Here is a 5748-nt window from a genome sequence, read left to right as displayed (position 1 = left end):
AAGCCACAAGCTTATTAATAATAAAAGAATACGCAAATAAAGTAACAAGCTCTCCGAAGCGTCCCATAAGATGACCCGTCCGTTTATTGAATATCCTGTTACGTTTGAGTTGTTAGCTTTGTGATCAAGACCCTGCGGGTCGAAAGTTAAGGCGAGAAATTCTCCCATATCTCCTCGTCTACTTCTTTCACCTTCAATCTTATATATATATATATATATATATATATGTATATACTGTATATATATATATGTATATATATATTATATATATTCATACCGTGTATCTGTCTCTCTCTTTCTGTATATATATATATTTATATATATATATATATTCATATCGTGTATCTGTCTCTCTCACTTTCTCTTTCTATATATATATATATATATATATATATATATATATGTACATATATATATATATATGTATATACATATATATGATATATATATATATATATATATATATATATATATATATATATATATATATATATGATGAAGGTAGAAAAAGAAGTCACGGGTCTAGTTCCGAGTTCCTGAGTTTATTCCTAACCGGTTTCACTCTATGCTTCTTCAGAGGAATGTGACTCTGTAGTGAAGCTGGTGGTGTACATAGTCTGAGTAGGACCGCGTTCCCTCATTGGAGGTGGGTTCCATTTGGTTGTACAATGGTTTATAATTTTTAATACAATGAACAACAGTTATAGTACAGTATACAATAAATTTTTGTGATGTGTATATAAAACAGCTCCGGTGTGTGTGGAATTTTGATCAAGGGTGTAACAGTGTAAGTGAAGTGAGTGGTGTAAATATGTGGGAATCCTAAAAAGTGCCATAAGATAAATTATAGTATTACATAATATAAAAATAAAGATAAATAGAATAAAATAAAATAAAATAAAATGAAATAAAATTATAAACCATTGTACAACCAAACGGAACCCACCTCCAAGGAGGGAACGCGGTCCTACTCAGACTATGTATACCGCCAGCTTCACTCCAGAGTCACATTCCTCTGAAGAAGCATAGAGCGAAACCGGTCAGGAATAAACTCAGGAACTCGGAACTAGACCCGTGCCTTCATTTTTCCACCTTCATCAACTTGTCACAGTGTACCAGTATATATATATATCTATATATATATATGTATATATATATATATATATATATATATATATATATATATGTGTGTGTGTGTGTGTGTGTGTATTATATATATATATATATATATATATATATATATATATATATATATATATATATATATATATACATATATATATATATATATATATATATATATAATACTGATGACCCACTTTCGGAGAAGAATAAGCGAAGATATAGAGATCTGTATATTTCGATCACTTACTGTGATCCTCTTCGGCAGATATGAGTTACAAAGTACAGAACAATGTGTATTTATAGTAAAGCAGTGAGGTAGCATGAGGGCACGGCACGCATGCTCGCATCTTGGTGGCTCAGGTCACATGACCGGCGTTGCATGGGCCTTGGTGATTTTTGTCCACCGCTAATGTTGATGGTAACATTTTATTTATGGCAAAAGAAGAAATACAGTCTGGTGACCATTGACCATGGGAAATGTTATAATTTAGGAAATTGTTTATTAAGGAGGATTCTACTATTTTTCTTCTGAAACTACATTTGGATTTATAAATTATTTCAGCATCGTCCCAATTTATTCGGTGGTTTTTATTGGCGACGTGCTGAAATACTGCGGAATTTTCCTGTCCGTATTTAACAGAGTTCTTGTGCTCCTTAACCCTGGTATTGAGATCTCGACCCGTCTGTCCCCAATATACATCATTGCAATCTAAACAAGGTAATTTATAAACTCCAGGAGTTGTATTACTCTTGGATCTATGATGTATATTGACAACTTTACTGAACAAATTATTAGGATAATGGAAGATAAAATTTACCTTTTCCTTTGGTAACATGTGAGACAATTCATGGATTGATTTGTTAAAAGGCAATTTTATGCTTCTATTATCCCAATGATGATTCATGGCGGAATGGGAATCTGTTTTGTGAAAACTAATTTTGGCCTTGCTAAGAGCTTTTTGTAAAAACCACGGCGGGTATCCTAATTTTGTTAGTTGATTTTTCACTGAATTTAGTTCCAAATCTAAGTATTGGGAGCTACAAATTCTCAAAGCCCGTAAGAATAGGCCTGAAGCTACACTATATTTCATTTTGTCAGGATGGTGGCTAAAGAAATGTAGGTAGCTCCCTGTGTGGGTGGGCTTCCTATAAACTGTGAAGGACAGTAACTCCGCATTTCTTATTATTAAAATATCTAGAAAAGGTAATTTGTGATCTAATTCCCATTCCACCTTGAATTTAATATTGTTCGTTAGGTGATTGAGCTGGTTGTGAAATTCTTGGAATGATCCCCATTCATCATCCCAAACCGTAAAGATATCATCTACATATCTATGCCAAAACATGGCGGGTGGTTTAATTTCCGGTAATAGCACTGATTCAAAATATTCCATATATAAGTTGGCTAGAACTAGCGAGAGATTAGAGCCCATGGAACATCCGAATTTCTGTTTATAATAAAGATCTTTGAATGAAAAAACATTGGTGTTGATGCAAAGTTGTGTTAAACTTAATATTTTATCTAGTGGCAGTGGTAGCATTGTATGTACAATGGATATGTAAGTATGTAATGTTCTTGCATTTGGTGGATAAATCAAAGACCACAAGACTTCTTGAAAAAGTCTAATATTTCAAAGATTACACCAGCAGACCTTCCCGTTCTGCTTTCCACCTAAAGACTGGCAGCTCTTCTCTCTGTAGGTGAGCTGCATCTGAAAAGCTCACATCAGCATGTTGAAAAGTTTACAAATTATAAATAGTTTACATTTTATTTTGGTGATACAAGTTTTGGATATTATATCATTTTACAATAATTAGAATGTATAGTTATTTCTGCTTATCTATATATTATGGTTATCAATCTAGATTACATGATATATTGCGTATGAGTAAAAGGTGTTCTTAAGAGTCAGGGGTGCTTCAATGTTTGGTTACGTGAAGGAAGAGGTTGGTGGTGTGTGTGTGTATGTATGTTGCGGTGTAGTTTTCCATTGTATTGTAATATGTGAGATTATGGTTACATAATACCTCCCTCCCGGCGAGAAGTGACTCCTGTCACCTGGAATGAAGAGTGGTGAGGGTGTTGTTAAATCTTTATACATAGATATATTTATGTAGTGAGTATGACGCAATACCTTAATAGGTGTTGAGGGGGGGAGGGTAAATTGTCATTGTTTGTTGGGTGCTGGGTTGGTTAGTGGTCTGGGTTGTGGTTGGGTTTATATGACTTTGATTTGCGGGTGGAGCGGTATTGTTAGTTTCGGGGTGTCGGGGGGTGGGTGGGTTACATCATCCTGTGCTCCATTTGTGTTATTGATGTTCATAAAGCTATGATCTACTGATTCGACTAGGTTCGTAGCCGCAGAACGTGATCGGGTATTTTTTTACGTAAATATTTTTATACATGTAAATCAATGATGAAAGAAAAACAATATACAAATATATATGCACAAAGATAAAAAAAAAAGGGTATATTACTTCTTCATCGTTCCGAAGGTGGTTCCTAAAAAGCCAGGGCTAGATTGTTGGTTTGTGCTGTTGATGATGTTCAACTTAAAATGTTTTTATAATTAGTTTTATGTATATATGAATTTCTTGCTCACCTTCAAAGAAAATTGAAATCCGAGATGAAGTATTCTTAGAATATGAGAATATGCATGTGTGTGTGTGTGTGTGTATATATATATATATATATATATATATATATATATATATATATATATATATAATTATAATTTAGCTAAAAAGGGACAAAAAAATATGTTTGACTGGAAGACAATTACTTGCGCTGCAGATCATTAAATTTGATAAGTGGTCTTGGGATGATGTGGAGAGCCAGGTGGGTAGTTAATCATGTGGGGAGGGGGGTGCCGAGGGTGTAGTAGCAGGGTGATCTGTCAGTTAGATGGGCGACCCTGTCGTCCTGTTCGGTTGATTCGGCACCACCGTGAGTTTCTTTTCTGGGAGGAGTGTTGGGGGGTTTAGTTACACGTTGTCTATGTTGCCCAAGGAAGAAATGAACTCGTTCGTTGTAGCGGGGTTGATTGTGACAGCTCGCGAATTTTGCTGAGTTGCTGGATTGAGGCAACTGATACACTTGGGTTATGTCCACACAAAGTGTTCGAGCGAACTATAACTAAGTAACTGATTTCGGCACTCGTTTGTATGGGGAAGAGTACATAAGGTCACTTATTCCTTGAACACTTAAGGATTGAGCGGTTTCGTGGTAGTCTGTGTGCTACCTGACTAGTAATATAGGTATACATGGTCACTTTTGTTGGCACTTGGGTTCACTTTATCAGTGTCACTTAATTCGGGGGTGGGTGGTGCTGCCACCAGTGTGATGTTCTTGCCTTTGGTGGATAAATAAAAGACTACAAGACTTCTTGAAAAAGTATAATATTTCAAAGATTACGCCAGCAGACCTTCCCGGTCTACTTTCCACCTACAGACTGGCAGCTCTTCTTTCTGTTGGTGGAATGCATCTGAAAAAGCTTATATCAGCATATTGAACTGTTCACAGGTTATAAATAGTTTACATTTTATTTTGGTAATACACGTTTTGGATACTATTCTATTTTACAGTAATTAGAATGTATAGTTATTTCTGCTTATTTATATATTATGGTTATTAGTCTAGATTACATAACATATTGTGTGTTAGTAAAAGGTGTTCTTAGGAATCAGGGGTACTTCACGGTTTGGTCACGTGAAGGAAGAGGTTGGGGTATGTGTGTATGTATGTTCGTATGTATGTTGCGGTGTAATTTTCCATTGTGTTGTAGTCTGTGAGATTGTGGTTACAAGTAAACAAATGAATAGATTGACTAATTACGTAATAGATAAACAGAAATTAAAAATATAGTTGCAAATTGATAAATATACAAATGAATAGATAGATACATAGCTTAATGAAGAAACAACTAGATACATTATGAGATAAATTAGAAACACAGTTTAGATAAAGTTTATGGAACTCGTAATGGCTCTACTCATATTCTCAGTGCCACAATTGTTTTCTTTTACTTTTTTTTTTAAACAAACTATTAGTTCTTAGGCTACTTTATCCAAATTGTTCAGGGTATGTTAACGTAAAACTATCTAATCTAACGGTTTCTTGGACAGTTTAAAGCCTATTACAGATCGGTTATATCTATTCAATATATATTCATTAAACATTTCTTTACTTTTTCTACAAGTAATGTCCAATTATATTATACTGCTCATCAGTCAAACACTGTCTATATAACTTTGCTTTACAAATTAACTTTTTATATTTCTGCACCAGCTTTCCAACAAAATTAAATTGTGATGTTTTTGTATCAGACTTTCAAAAACTATTTCCCATAATCAATGAAGATCATCTTATTTACTCCTACTGTATATTTTCTTCTATGACAGATAAATATGCGTTGTTGTCTTAATGGAAATTGTGCTGATTCAGCATTCACTTGGTTGTGGTTCGAATCCCGAACTCCTCTCTGATTCCGAGGAGTGACTCTTAGTTTTCTGCGCATAATAGCCCACTAATGAAGGCTTTGGTCGCAGCTACTCAGTGCCTCCTAGTGTAGGCTCCTTATCTTCTTCCATCCATCATTTCAAAAGAGAATACCAAAAGAACTG

This window comes from Oratosquilla oratoria, chromosome 39 (assembly GCF_046742065.1).
Source record: "Oratosquilla oratoria isolate Oo_2021 chromosome 39, ASM4674206v1, whole genome shotgun sequence".
Taxonomy (NCBI): Eukaryota; Metazoa; Arthropoda; class Malacostraca; order Stomatopoda; family Squillidae; genus Oratosquilla; species Oratosquilla oratoria.
This window is presented reverse-complemented; position numbering follows the sequence as displayed.